The 16,497-nt window shown below is 43.2% G+C and overlaps 1 long non-coding RNA gene across 1 annotated transcript in view; it reads right to left on the minus strand.

Annotated features, from left to right (window-relative positions):
- LOC111864392 overlaps nt 1-16,497 on the minus strand; it is a 352,104-nt gene that overhangs the window by 180,060 nt on the left and 155,547 nt on the right. The gene's annotated exons all lie outside the window — the stretch shown is intronic.

Genomic DNA, 16,497 nt, shown 5'->3' on the forward strand with positions numbered 1-16,497 from the left:
TCCGCAACTGGTTCCTAACTTGAGATACACGAATCCAGTCCACAGACTCTAGCCCTATTTCTTTAAGATTCGTTTTAATATCATCCTCATATTTTTAAAGCTGTCTTTTCCTTTCTGGTTTTCCAACACAAATTTAATATTCACCTCTTACATCTCCCGTGTGCTTTACATGGCCCAACACATCTCAACCTATTTTATCTGATAATTCTAATTAAGAATCCTAACTGAAATATGTTGCAGACATCTCAATACCACGGCGCACTTTACCTGGAAGTGTCTGGAAATTAGACCTTTGCATCATAAAACGAATGCAAAGGAGGGTAATAGATAACATTGTTAACTGCTTAACAGGAAAATATGTATATCCTACCAACAAAGACGGAAATGATGTTAAGATTATCTCTCGAAAGGAAAATATAGTATTTCCCTCAAGATACGCCAACGAGACAGAATTTATGCAGATAAACTCACATGGAGTGGAGCACCATGAAAGAAAATGCATCTATAATTTTGATCGAGAAACCTTGAGGGAAGAAACCACTTGGGAGACTTAGTCATGTGTTTAGTATAATATTAAAAAGGATGTTATCGGACTGTGAAAACATGGAGTACATACACTTGGGTCGCGGTAAAGTCCACGGAAGGATTTTAGAGCAAGGTGACGAACCTTCTAGTTCCGTGAAAAAATAAAATTTCTTGGTCATTAGAGTAACTTAAATCACGGAGATAATATTTCAAATGGACTTCAGTTACATACATATTCTATTTTTGCACTGAGCTCTTGCATATAATCAAGTTCAAACCTGTTATGTGACCAAACATGGACATGAAAGGTTGGTAAATATTTAACATTATATGTAAACAAGCAAATGAAATCACAGGGCCAATAAATGGCAAACAAGACAAACACAGATTTGTTCTACATGTGTTCAGTGTTCAGAATTTACGCTGAATATTAAGTAGCGTAGAATAATCTGTGTTTAATTAATCGAGTTTTTACTCTTCCTGCACTGACTGGAAGCAGAAAATTAGGATTAAAAAGCTAAAATGCGATTTGTTCACTTGGCCAGTAATTACATTTTTTAAATCCGCTTAGAGCTACATTTTTATTTTATTCTTGGTACAGTCTGTCGTTTCGTAAAATCTAGCTACTCAACGTACCAGGACACGTCGCATCAGGTGTAGACAACTTTACGGAAGAAGTCCCGTGTAACTATGTTTGAATTTCCCACTAGTTTACGAATAAAGGAAGTACCTTATGTTCAGAACCGAACGTAGTAACTTTTCGATGACGTAACGGTCTACGTCACTAACTGAAAACGTCGTACTCTCGTTCCTATAGTGGACAGAGTTCACTGAGTTATGTATGAACAGAAAAGGCAGTGAGATCAAGTGCCCGTCTTAAAAACTCAAAATGAATGAAAGACTTACAACAAACCAATCTCACTTCTGACATCAGACTGCCATGTATTTGGGATTATGCGTGACTTATAGACGGGTTTTGGATTGATGACCGGATCTGTTGCACACTTACACAACTACACTTCACAAACCACTGCATGTCTCATTATGTGTTCTCTTCTCCATTATCTTTGACTGCCATCTTAAGAGACTCCATCTTGCCTGTAATCATCGTTATAAAGCTTCGGGTCGGCCCCAACAGAAAACGCCGTTTCCTAAATATTCCTCTATTGTTATAGAAGTGTGTCTACCTCGCCGTGGCATATAAATGGAAGTTCTACTGTTGTTTGCGTATTAGTTGCAGCGGAAATGTGTTCACTGAGCTGTTGCCAAGTAATGGATATCTTCCCTGGCTCAACTATTCCTGCTTTCAGGCGTCATGTCACAATATCCATAATGAAAGCCGAAGAGTCGTTAATTCCGTGGACCAGAATCTTTCCTGAGAGACAATCATTCACTCAACTGATTAATAATAAATTCCCGACACTTTATGTCCGCGTGTATACCACCTGAAGATGACCTAGAAATGGGATCTATACAGTGTTAATACTATGAAATTATGCCGATTTTTTCTTTTTATTGCTAGTGGGGTGGGACTAAGTCCCTTGTACTGCGGCCACTTCTGGCCTATTGTACCAGCCCCAGATGATAGATGAGGGTGATTGTGGAGCAATTGGTGGAATGAAGATTGGCAGGGGAAACCGAAGTACTATGAGAAAACCTGCTCCATCGCCACTTTATCCACCACAAATCACACTTGACCAGACCAGGGATCAAACCCGGGCCGCCGTGGTGGGAAGCCAGCGACTAACCGCTTGAGCTATGGCGCGGCCATTAGTTATGCAGATAATATTATAAGAATTATACGTATAAAACACAACAGGATGCTAAAATCAAAGCGGAGCTATACATTCATTCCCCCCATACGTCTTCATGGCGTGGTGGTTGGTTAAGCACAGCAGATGTGAGACGTTTAGGAACCCCTGATTTAGGCCATAAAGTAAGCAATAATTCGAATTTCAGACACAACAGACCCGGAAATCCATTTACTATTGATGTTTCTTATGTCCGGTTAGTACGGAACACGCTAGGAGCAGACTGACACTGTCTGCCCTTCCATGTACCGTATTTCACGCATCGCAGAATAAAAGGGAAAAACACTTTCCAACTGGAAGAGCGAGAATGAGATTTTCTTCTTCTCTTGTCCAGACTTTCCGCCGTGCACATTGCAATGCAATCACCCTGACACATAGACAACCCGCAGTAAGACAGCCAGAGAACAGAAGAAGTGCAACTGGGAGAGTGAAGGGGTGCGGTGTGGGTCTCAGCTCATCTAATTATACATGGAATGCGCGGTATTCCTGCTGATGAGGGGCTTACAGCACGAGCACAAAGTCTGCAAGTCTGGGGACAGTGAAACAAAGACGTGCTCTCCTTATTCTGATGGATCTGAAAATGAATTTAAGAGACGAACATAATACGTTACTGAAGGAAAATGGCATGAACAGCGTTCCCTGACGGAGGCTTTGATAGGAGGAGCATTACCCATTTACTTGGCCACCTAGATCTCCGGACCTTACTCCACGCGACGTCTCCCTGTGCGGGTATGTGAGAGACCAGGCGTACCAACCTCAGATTCCACAGGCTCTTCGAGAACAAATCTGACAGGGCACAGCCAAAGTCGGTAAGTCATTTGCAGCGTACATGGGCAGAATCCAAACATAGAGTTGACTTTTGCAGAGTAGGTCCAGTAGTAGTAGTAGTAGTAGTAGTAGTAGTAGTAGTAGTAGTAGTAGTAGTAGTAGTAGAAGTAAGAGTAATAGTAGTAGTAGAAGTACACAGTATCAGTAGCAGCAGCAGCAGCAGTAGTAGTAGTAGTAGTAGTAGTAGTAGTAGTAGGTGTAGTAGAAGTAAGAGTGATAGTAGCAGAAATTACAAGTAATAGTAGTAGAAGTACACAGTATCACTAGCAGCAGCAGCGCTTATTATCAGTAGTAACAGTCGGGATAGCTCAGTCGGTATAGCGGCTGGCTGTGGGCTGGACGACCGAGGGGTCGGAGTTCGAGTCCCTGTAGGGTAAAGAGTTTTCTCTTCTCCACGTTATCCAGTCTGATTCTGGGGCCCACCCAGCCTCCAATCCAATATGTACCGGGAGTGTGGTTTGTTCCCCGGCGGTAAAGCGGCAGGGTCGTGAAGCTGACCACTCACCTCCAGTTAATGGTGAGGTCAAGAAAATGTGGATCTATACATCCACTTCCCCACACGCCTTCATGGCCTAGTTGCTTAATTAATTAAGCACAGGGACAACATTACCTTTTTTTAGTAGTTGTAGCTGTAAACTATATATGTTTAGTGTAAAGAATTGTTTTTTGTAGTTCCAATGTCAAATTTGAACCGATTTATTTATTATTTAACAACGCTGTTACTACCCCAGTACAGTGTTGACGACCAATGAATAATGAATTGGGAGGGAAGCAGTAATTGTCTAACTTGAGGTACTCTCATGGCAATTTTCTGGTTGGACTGAGCAAAACAACGATAGCCCTCAATGAGGATAGTCGGTCTTCCGTCAAAGATTCGACCCAGGCACCTCCAGCACATAAGCCAGACGCGTTACCGCTTGGAACAACTTTCTCACTGTTACGACTTAAAGTTCTGATGCCAATCTCCTCTTTGGATCAGGAAACGCCTACATTCTGCTACTTTCAAGTTTCATTTTTTGTCAACATAATCAATAAATACAGGCCTATAATTAAAGTAACGACAGAATTCCGTAGGAATTGAAATGTCTTCTATTATCTGTTACAGAGTCAGCGTCAGAGCGACTTACCACTGACGTTTTGCCGCCTATCACTTCGTCTTGGCGCCAAGGACCTTGAGATTCATGACCAGTAATTTTATTTTTCAACTGAACACTTGCGGTTATGGGTCTTATGCAACATATTCTCTGACAAGAGGATGGGTTTATCGTTTATAATAGCTGCTGGGCCTCGCCAGCGCAGTCATTCTCAGGTCCGAGCCCCACGGGACTCATGACCACATTCTACTGTCTCTATTACAGAAAATTCAGCGGTAGTCAAGGTGGTGAAACTGTCTCTTTCGTTGGCTAACGGACAGGTTACTCAGACTGAGCGCCAGCACCCAAAGATACTATGTTGTATCGATGTGATTAGCACATTACTTCGATAGTCATGAAGCTGGGAACTAGTTGCTGAGCTGTTTTCAGCCTGTGAAGCCCTAAATATAAAACCACTACATATCTTCGGACTAAGTCGAAAATTAATAGCCATTTTAAACTTGCGGCATGTGTAACTAACGGGCCTATTGCCAACACAGACTCTCTCTCTCTCTCTCTGGACATAAAAATATTCCATAAGATAAGTGTTTCAGGAACGTTTAGAGTTTCCTCAAAAGAAAGAGCATAAAAAAGAAAGCAATGAATTAATTATGGGTGGAAATGTTAGATACATTTAATAACGCTGCATATTTATAATAAGAAAACATCAAAAGAAATGTCTTTCTCAAGATACAGATGGTAATGGCGGGAAACGAAATGCTACCAAGCAAACAAAGGAATACAAATGGCCGCAGTATGGTCCATATGACAAGGAATTTCTTGTTTTTTCCTTAAGAATTATAAGAAAAATGTTGCCCCAAGCAATCTCTGAGACCCCTATTTCTGACATCATTTTGTAACGCTCACATACACACCTCGTTACTTCTCGAACACATTTTCACACATTCTCGAACGTCATTTATTTTGTTACTTTGGAACACATTTTGCTGTTTGGTAGGCATATAAGAAGATTCCCGGACAAACTATTTATCCGTGTCTCACACTTTCAGCACGTGCTAAGTTATCTTCCGTAAGAACTGGAATATGCAAGTTGATTTGAAATTGTAATTTCGGTTATTTTACTGCTAGTGGGGTGGGACTAAGTCCCTTGTACTACGGCCACTTCTGGCCTATTGTACCAGCCCCAGATGATAGGTGAGGGTGATTGTGGAGCAATTAGTGGAATGACGATTGGCAGGGGAAACTGAAGTATTCGGAGAAAACCTGCCCCAGCGCCACTTTGTCCACCACAAATCCCACTTGACCAAACCCGGGATCGAACCCGGGCCGCCGCGGTGGGAAGCCAGCGACTAACCGCTTGAGCTATGGCGCGGACTAAATTTCGGGTTAATATGGGATATAATTAAAAACAAAATGGGCAACAAAATTTACACGTTACATACTGTCACGTGTATTAGTGACTACATATGGGGTTTGGATTGGTGAGTAGATTTATTATCGTATGTTTATTTCTGGGGTGTATTTGGTTTCCATAATTGTCGTTAAGGGGCTGGTATCTGAAGATGCGGTGTCTTCTTGCTGTTAAGATGCATTACAGTAATATTTAGATGAAAGTTAAGAAACCCGAGAAATATGTACACGCAGACGTGCAGTACATTGAATCTGCACTAGAGGACTCTGGAAGGGTACATAGGTTATTTGCCTTGCTTCTGCAGAAAGAGACAGAGATAAGCCATCTAATTAGCGAAATTGCAATCTTTATGAGTGGGAGGAAAAAAGCGAAAGAAAATGTACAATCACGTACAACTGTTAGTTTCTTGTCGCATCCAACTGGCGAACTTCCAATATCTGTCAGTTATAAAATTCAAGAGTTGAAAAGACTCAAGTTTTTTTTTTCAATTCTATTGTTGAATTTTTATTTTTTGAATTTTCAGCATAAAAGTTTTGCTGTTTTCAATATAATCTTTTCCACGCTGCGCTTGTTTCTCTGTGTGATCCAGTCTTGACATATTGCAGCCCCTTGAGGGACATAGCGAATTCAAGATGTCGTTGAATAGGCTATACACACTATGAACATGGGTCGGGCTGGCGAGACTGCCACATTTGTACTATACTCCACAAGAACAGTAATATGTAATGAAAGGTGCTCCCATCTAGGGCGTATACTATGAACTTCATTCGACATATATGGCCAGTGTGACGCCCATTTAAACATTATAAAACAAGAAGTTATGGGAAGAACTGTGGTACGAAACGGACCGTACAGAAAAAAGGAAAAAAAAAATACGGCTGACACTAACATACAAACGGACACAAGACATCCAGGCGATCTCATTAGCGTCCTTGATACACGTACATTATCCGTAAAGTAAAATAAATACAAAAAATTGTGGGGAGACACAGACAGCAAGGCGATGTAATATGTCTCCTAACAAAATTCAGGAGGACACACAGTTAAACAAGGATGCACAGACAGTAAGGTGACATATTATACAAAACTAGGGGGAGGGGACACACAGCAATATGACGTCATACGTCTTCTAACAAAAATTTGGGGGATAAACAGACCGATATGAAGATGATTCTTTTTTTTTAAAATAAGGAAAGTAGGCTAAAAATTATATGTCTCTGGAGCTGTATCATCATCTTTCACCATGAGTAAAAGGGTTTACCGAGTCGGACCCGTCAGAGCTACATTTTGACTCAAAAATTAGCACACTATTACATATCACTTTAATCATTTTGTGAATTAGAAAAGTACATCTTCTCTTATCCATTATTTATGAAGTGTACAAACTTCAAAACCCCTCGAATACTCCTATATCCATCGATTCGTAATGGCCTTACAATGATTTTTCTTACAATTAGAAATGTAAATTGACTTTACTTAATTCCTGTTGCACTTCTGAAAAGGGTGGATGGAAGTTGGAGCAATCTGTAATCCGGTCTCATTTTGCACAAGTAATCTTGTGGGAATATCGAAAACATGACAGAGCTACAGAGCAATAAACAGAGTTTGTGAAAACGAGAATTCGCGAGAAATGAGCTGTACGCAACGGAGTTCTATGCAGACTGAGAAATGCTCAGGATAAACACAGTGAAGACAGAAACAGGGAGACAAGAACGGTAGGTGGAGGGAAAAGAGAGGGGTAACTTAATTACAAAATCTCTTGATAACATCCATGACGACTCATCTTGAGCGAATCTAACCATTCACCCTATCACATTTAACCCACACATAAAATCCCTTTACAGTAAACTTAACCACCATTAGCGGGCTACTACAGCGATATAAAAAAATAAAAAATTCGTTTTCTTGAAGCCCGCTCCTCCTCAGTCAGACTCAAACGTACGTACGTACGTACACACACGCGCGCGCGCGCACGCACACGCACACGCACGCACACTCCCCCCCCCTCTCTCTATGGCTGTACAGCCCTATGGACCTCGGCCGCTTCCTAACTTTCTTAATGCTATACACAGTCGGTAGGATTCCTTCGACGGGGGGGATCAGCCTGTCTCAGAGCCGCTACATACACACAGAACAACACAAACACAGAATAAACGCATACAGACAACCATACCTCGAGTGTGATTCGAACCCACGACTCCAGTGTTCGAGCGGACGAAAACAGTTCATGCCTTAAACCGCACAATCACTGTGGTCAGCTCTGCACGCCTATATGGTACATACATATATACATTACATACGCATTCGTATCCGTGGAAAATAAGAAAAAGCAAAGAAAATCGGTCCCTCAAAAGCATCCCGAGACATGATTACGGAGATGGCCGTCTTTCGTCCTCTAATAAACGTGACTTTACTTGAAAGTTAATTAAATTCTGGTCTTTCTAAAAGGATTAATTAGGCGACGACGCTGTCAGAATGTATTACGAAGAAACAAGAAGTGAGAAAGTGGGGAGGCAGATGGCGACGAGTAAAAGAGATGACGATGATGATGATGCCATCTTCAGAGAGACATTCGCTGGGTCCTATAGGCTAGATGCTCATTCTTGATGGTGGTTAAGTTTTCATTATTTCTCTGTAGTTTGATACAGACGGTGGAGTGAGCAGAGCAAGAAATGAGGATAAGTCCCAGCTTGAAGCAGTGTAAGTTTCCGTTGGCTTAGCTCCGAATGGAGAGCGGACTAGGGACGGTTTTCAAACAGGGTAAAATTATGTCCAACGTAGCATGAATAAAATTAAGGCTAAGGTACATGAACGTTGGAAACTCTGAAGATATCATTTTCTTTCAGAATAATATTACCACCAAGAACATCAGGGACTAATTAACCTCTTGGCCTGGTCCAGACAGAAAGTTTAAAAGCATTCCGTCATCTAGCAGCTTCTCAGATCTGGCTCTAACCATTCTTGAAAATATGACATATAGCTGGAGGTTTTTATTTACTGCATGAGTGAGAGTCAGTAAATGGGTCACAAATGTATATAAGAAGTAAAACATGTGATATTCGAAACTGGAAAAAAAAAGAAACATTTATTTCTCGACGTATCCTCCACCAACACTGATACACTTTTTCCATCGCTTTGCCAGTGTGTCGAAACCCGCAGCATAGAAGTCGTTTGACTGTTGTCTCAGCCACAATCTCAACAGGATGACCTGGTCCGAAATCATATGCGACTTTCGAGCGTCTTGAGAGAATTTCTCGGCCCAATTGTGAACCGTATTACGCGACAAACACCTCTCACCGTAAAGGTGAAACTTTCTTTATGAATATCCTTTGCATTGAGTACTTTTGCACAAATACAAGAAACGCACAACAGAATAGTATTCTTCAGTGTACATTCCTCAAGCAAGGTCGCCATTTTGACTAATGAAACCGGCCTCTGAACATGCGCATGCGCGTCTGCTACCTAGACTGTCATTAAACTTGACTGTGCTGCTACCTAGTGTTACACAAAGAAAGCCTATTACGTCCATTACAGCTGCTTTACTTATATTTGTGACGTACGAATACTTACTGACTCTTCCTCATAGTTTACTTAACCATGCTCTCAGAAACCGAGACTGTGTACTATCGGATCACTGGATAATCGTGAATAATCAGTTCAGAAGAAAGTGGAAGGAGCGCCCGTGGCCTCATTTAAGGTACTAATCCGGCATTTACCTGGCGGGAAATCACGAAATTTCTCAGTTAGGATAGTCAGTGCCCTGGCTGAGATTCAAACCGGGCACCTCCAGAATATAAGTTAGACGCGTTACCTCTTGAGGCACCTTGCTCGGTCCCTCCACCGTGGGGAGAGGAACTAAGGCGGTCCTTTGATAGGCTACGCAGCTCGAGTTGAGTCTCAAAGTCCTGCTTTGAAGTAAGGGCATACATCCTTAGTGAAGTAAAATACTGATTCGAATTTCAGCATCTTTTGAGTTCCTGTAGAGGAACATACAGCCACGTGACTTAACTTTCCTTCCAATCCAAGGGTCATTTTACTATTCACACGTAAAGAACACCGAAAGTGACCATCAAATGTATTCACCTACTCATTTTCAAAGCGGTCGGTGAGTGAACATAACTCGTTGGTCAAAGAGGGAACATAAGACAATAAGCCAATCACTCTAACAAATGAACTGCAGAGAAAATCTTCCATCTTGGTACCTTATTCTCAGACAATCCTCTTAGGCAGGATTCTTAGCGTTTCGCCCCTTGTGTCAGGCAACTATCGCACAGCAGCCTGGTACTTATACGAAGATCAATAACAGAAGTTAAGTTGCCCCTGTGCTTAATTAAGCACGACGTCAAGAAGACGTATGGTGCAGATGAGTAGCAGCTCCGTACGTTCTTAATGTCTATACTCTACCGAGGCTACGGTAAGAGGTCCTACGGACTTTCCCTTCTAACGTGATTTCAGAGGATGAAAGTTGATGCCTTTCTTTGCTACTTCAGATTTCAACTGGTAGACTTTAACTATAATTTGGTTTAGAATATCACCAGCACTACAGTAGTGTTAACTCTAAAATGCGGTATTCCTTAGGCCTATATTAACAAATACTTTAACGTTAAAAACTCAACACTACATAGGCTCAGTATTGAGAGCGCCACTAGGCAATCAATTGGTAACAAAACATAAACCCTCTGAATTTTGCCGCTGAGCGTTAAAGAGTTAAATTACATATCTTTTCGCAATTTTTTTCACCAAGTATAGACCTGAAACTCAGCCGGGATAGCGCAGTCGGTATAGTGACTGACTGTTTGCTGACGACTGAAAGTTCGGAGTTCGAGCACCTGTAGGGACAAGAACTTTCTCTTCTCTACGTAGTCCAGACCGGCACTGGGGCCCACCCAGCTTCCTATCCAAAGGGTACCGGGTGTTCTTTCTCCGGGGGTAAGACGACAGGGGCGTGAAGCTGACCAGTCACATCCAACTAACGCCGAGGTCAAGAAAATGTGGATCTGTATATCCACTCTCCCATACGCCTTCATGGTGTAGTGCTTAATCAGTTAAGCACAGGTACAACTTTACCTTCTACCTTTACGTTACAGAACAGTTTCAATCGTGAGTACGAACTTCCTTAACGATTAGAACGGACATCCGTTAGTTATCATAACGAACAGTTAGTGTTTCCCTAACCTTTCCAAACCGGTTAATGCTGGAGGTGCTGCCTTAACTTGGAGATAGGAACCGAGTTTTTAACTATTATTTAGGCCGCGCCTCAGCTCAAGCGGTTAGTTGCTGGCTTCTCAACTCGGCGGGCCCGGTTCGATCCCGGGTCTGGTCAAGTGGGATTTGTGGTGGACAAAGTGGGGCTGGGGCAGGCTTTCTCCGAGTACTTCGGTTTCCCCTGCCAATCTTCATTCCACCAATTGCTCCACAATCATCCTCACCTATCATCTGGGGCTGGTACAATAGGCCAGAAGTGACCGCAGTACAAGGGACTTAGTCCCACCCCACTAGCAATAAAAAGCAAACTATTATTTAGATACGTTTCTTGTTACAAACAGTTAGTTAGTTAGTTATTAGAGAGGGTGGGTTTCCCCATGCACTGAGACCAGTATTGGTCCATTGTACTTCCCTCTATGATATTCTACCACTCTCTATACCTTACCGATATTGGTGCGTACCATCAGTCCCGACCGAGCCAGCGAGTTCGGCCTCTACTGGCTTGGCGGTATCTATAATGCTTCCCCCATCTATCAGAGGCGTTAGAGACTACTGTTGGGCGGGAAATGTCCTTGAATTTGGCTCAGTGACCTCCTTTGGAGATATGANTTCTTTTACGTGCCGTAAAGCCACGACACGGGACCCACGGCTTAAAGTCCCTCCCGGACGACTTGTTCCCTGAATTTTTCCGCCCTTAAAAATTCCACGACCTCCGCCGGGTTTGAACCCGCGTACCACGAGTCATGAGGTGGGAACCTTACCTCTAGACTACGGAGGCCGCTTATAAACAGTTAAGTAGTGGAACACATTTACACGTGACGCAAACACGACGCTACCAAACATTTAGTGTCGACTGCTACTGGCTGTTCTAAACTGCCTCTCTTCAAAGCAATAATCCCCTCGTACTTTATCTCCATTCCAATTAACTTACAGCTGATTTCGTAGTTTAAATATTCGTCTTACTCATTCGAGAAACTGAAAGTAGTTACAAACTCAAGCAAAGAAATTTGTGTTCGAACCGTCTTTACAATTCACGAGATATATGAAAGGTTATTGTATCCCAAACTTATTAATAACCTCAAACCCATTCGTCTAAGCCTAATCATAAGGCCGCGTCATAGCTCAAGCGATTAATCGCTGGCTTCCAACCGAGGCGGCCTGGGTTCGATCCCAGGTCTCGTCAAGTGGGTTTTGTGGTGGACAAATTGGCGCTGGGGCGGGTTTTCTCTGAGTACTTTGGTTTCCCCTGCCAATCTTCATTCCACCAAATTCTCCATCATCACAATCACCTGAGGCAGGTACAATAGGCCGCCGTGCCGAGTGGACCTAGCTGGGCTCCACACCCTACTGGCGATTTGAAAAACCTAATCATATCCTAATATAGTCAGAAGAACAAAGGCTGATCAAGATATATATATAGGAATTCGGTTAACCGTCAANCCACACTTATCTGAGAATTACAGAAATGACCTACGGAAAGTTTACAATAATAATCATATCCGTGGGAACTACATGTCATCATGAATGGTTGAGAGGGAATCATTTCCTCGTACAAAAGCGTTTGAGAGAACTGACTTAATGAGAGAGGTGCTTGTTCCGATCAGGCTAGTACCGCACCACAAGACCGCTGAAACCGGATGAATAAAAACAAATTCCTCTTCTCCATTCAGTAAAAGCTATAAGGTTTTGCTTACTTGCTACAACGTTCATTAGCTTCGTATATGCCAAGGCATGGAAACGGGTAGATCCACAGCTCGGCTATAGCTGCTTCCACTTATGCGTCACAGTGAAGACCAGCCAGAAGACGGTTGTTATCGCGGGCAGGTAATGCGACGGAATTTCTGCATTCTTCGACATGTAAATCAGAACTCCCCACCTCATTAAATGGCTTGGAGTTGAGTCCTTCTTGAGAAGCCACCATTTGCTCAGTTACTCAAGAATTTTCCAACATTTTACGCAATCCGAAGGTTCACTACCGTGTCCGTGTGGACAAGAGTTTTCCACTGGTCCCTATCCTGAGCCACATCAATCCGGGCCGTATCCACTGGGCCGTATCCGGAACAAATTCAATCCGCAGAGATATTGGGTTTTCGGACTTTATCCATCGTCCTGGTTTTTAAGATAACTAAGAACACGACGTTTCGGAAACTGGATCTCTTTCCGTCCTCAGGACCAGTGACCCTCTTTCTAAGGGACCCAACAGAATAGGTGTTTTCCCTCACCTGTGGACGGAAACAGATCCAGATGCAGAATCCTATAGTAACTAAATTCAATCCGGTCTACACCATACACACTTTTTCTATAAGCATATTCATGGTTTTAATCAGTGTACCGGTGCGGAAACCAGCAAAACTATCAAAACTCTGCTACTGCTTCTGGATTTTCAATTTTCGAAGTGCGAGTTGGAACAGTAAAAATTGTCTTTATTTATCTCGATAAATGCAGGACTTGCAGAAAAATGTGATGAACCTAAGACGTGTGTTTCTGTCTACTCTGCAATTTTTTGCTCGAAAACATTTTAGCTCAAATTAGTTATTTCGATAGCTTTGCGCAAGTTACAATCGAGTGGCGCGCAGAAACCCACGCAGGTGTTCATGTAAAATGTCCGTTATTGTAGTGTAACAAAACCAAAATTGTGATGTTTCGACAATTTCTGCCGAGACCCTTCAACATCAAATTTCATGAAAATCTATTACGCGGTCCCCTAGTTGTTACATGTGGAATGGTGAAGCTGTCAGGCCAATTTTTGCCATTTTTCTTTGCGAAAGCGCCAACAATCGCGCCTTGTGCATGTATCACAACCAGAACAAAAAAAAAAGACACGAAATTTACGAATATGAAACTTACAAATCTGTTCAACCTGCGGCGTATCAATTATTTAATTGGAACAAAATACACAATTACAGTGAACGGTCGAGAACCGGTACCATATATACTTGAAAGAAAAGTTAATTCCAGAGAACAAAGAACGCAGGTCATTTCCCGTGAACTTACTCTGGTCTGGGGGCGATTCGAACATGAAGCCAGATTACGAAGACAGCCCCCTTTTGCTTAGTCTCGGTGTTCCTTACACGGGCTTCCCCAGCCACGAAGGCAACAGAACGGATTTGCATGTGCTAGAAGAGGTTCAGGGAGGAGGGGGAATAGTAAAGAAAGACGAGAAAGAAAGGGCTTTAGAGCCGTGTGGCTATAAAGGCACAAAGAGAATGTCTTAGAGAGAAATAAGGGAAAGAATGTTAAACAGTCAAAGGAAGAAGGACCAAAAAATCGATAACCACATCTCTAGTTATGTTACCACCTCGAAGCCATTGCTGTTGTCAAGACTGTGACCTCATGCCGTACTGGAGTGAGACAGTGTTAATGTACACATTCGTAGTAGCAATCGCTGCAGAGGTTGCGTTTAGAACAGATGCTGAGGGACAGCTCACGACCCTCACGACAACCCTGTGACAAGCTCAGCTGTGTGCATTAACGGACTACACAAGTTACTTGTTCTATACTTAAAGGTAAAAGTAAAGATATCCATGTAACAGATAGTGAAGACCCATAGGGGTGTGAGATGTCGAGAGACAATCGGCTCATAGATGGCGGTGAGGTTGTGAGCCTTACGCGCCAGCCGCCTTTCATCCCCAGGAACATTCTTGGTACTCATTTCTGTTAGAGGCTGAGTTGACCTCAGAGCCATAGTGCGGCTGGAAGGATTAGGTCAACTGAAAAACCCAACAATTTCATTGGAAATTGAACCTAGGACCTTCCGGCTTGTAGTATACTGTCTCAGCCCACGACGTTACCGTGTGTCTTGTACGAACGCACGAAGTTTGGTATGCAAAAATGCTATTCGAATCGTCGATTTTGACTGCGTTGTTCATTTAACGACGCTGTCAGCTGGATTGGAATTATTGCATGATAATTAATAATGATCATGACCGCCTCTGTGGTCTAGTGGTCAGAGTTCCTGGCTACAGACCCAGAGGTCTCGGGTTCTATTCCCTGTGCTACCAGATTTTCTGAGTAGTTTGTCTGAACGGGGTTCACTCAGCCTCGTGAGGAAAATTGAGGAGCTACTTGAATGGAAAATTAGCGGCTCCGGTCTAGAAAACCGATCCATGGGGATCCGATGCGTTGACCACGCTACACCCTCTATCCGCTAAAGTTGGCACTAACTTTGCCGATAGCGGCGGTCGCTCGGTCGGTATAGTTCGCTTGCGGAGTACAACCACGGAGTTTTTTTTTTTTGTAGTGAATAATGATTTGGAAAGACGTGCAAGAAAGTGGTCGTGGCATAACGGAAGGTAATATCCTGGAATTTGTGACGAAAGAGTGGAGGAAAATCCCATAAAACCTCTGTCAGTATACGTAGTCTTCCCCGGACGAGGTTAGAAGATGATAATCTAGAGCTTCACCGGTACGCCAACGCAATTCGCCGCCAGTACCAATTAAATCGAACAAGCGACCGCATACGAGTGCAACTGTGGCCACGATATGGTACCTCCATGACCTTGGTCTGTAAGCATTAAGCAGATGCATTACTTGAGTTCCTTATGGGCCTCGCTTCCTACAAATAAAGTTCAAGCGATAGACATTCACATCTGCAGAGAGAGACCAAACAGCTGTGGCTAGCGGCCTGCGACCCCACCCGTCAGGCCAACACCCAACTTAGAAGGCCCAACTTCTGAGTGACGCCTTGTTAGACAATAAAGGCGAGGGCTTCATTGCAGCGTCTTCTCTTGCGGTAAGGAGGAGGAGGACCACTCCATCTGCAACTGATGGATTGGCCGTTGCTGACCAACAAATGTTTCTTTACTTTGACGTCCCGCTCTATTCGCTGCGAGTTTAACATATCACCGCGGAAGACTTAGGCGGCCCATACACGTACGAGTATGGCTCGCGAGTCCGGCTCGGCGAGGAGCGGAGCTCGGATTAATTTCACCACACACGTACGAGTATGGCTCGCGAGTCCGGCTCGGCGAGGAGCGGAGCTCGGATTAATTTCACCACACACGTATGAGCGTGGCGACCCACACACACGGACGAGTTTGGCTCATTGGAACCCGTGTCGAGTCGGATTCGCGAGCCAGACTCGTACGTGTATGGGCCCCCTTATGGTCTTTGAAGAAACGTGGAGGAAGTGGCGGTCCGCTGGGGGACTGAGTTGGATTTGAGATTCTCACGCTGGTGGTTGTGACTGGGTTGTAACGCCGTGTAGTTAGAAGAGAGCGCAATATTTCGGAGGAACATATCGCCCCCATCTTCAGGGCTGAATCTTAAGCCAAGCAAAGCAGAAGAAACAGCCAGTAAGATAAGAGCTTACTTCTCGACACTGAAAATGTGGGGTGGGGCGATATATTCCTCCGAAATATTGGCGTTATAACCCAGACAATCGTACTCTTCTCTGTAAGTTATCTGCAATATGACGACACGCCCTTTTATTGATAAGAAGTGAACAACACTGTAGTGTCTAGTTCTGATGTTCCTTCGCCTCCGTAAAGTAACTCAGTGTTTCTTGCATTTACTTCACAAATTACTTCGAAATGGCGTTAAACAAAACATCAGTTACGAAATAGTATAACTGACCACACATAGAACATCCTTGCCTAGGGCTTTCCAAATTTAGTTGTTGCGA

Source organism: Cryptotermes secundus, unplaced genomic scaffold (assembly GCF_002891405.2).
Source record: "Cryptotermes secundus unplaced genomic scaffold, Csec_1.0 scaffold399, whole genome shotgun sequence".
NCBI lineage: Eukaryota > Metazoa > Arthropoda > Insecta > Blattodea > Kalotermitidae > Cryptotermes > Cryptotermes secundus.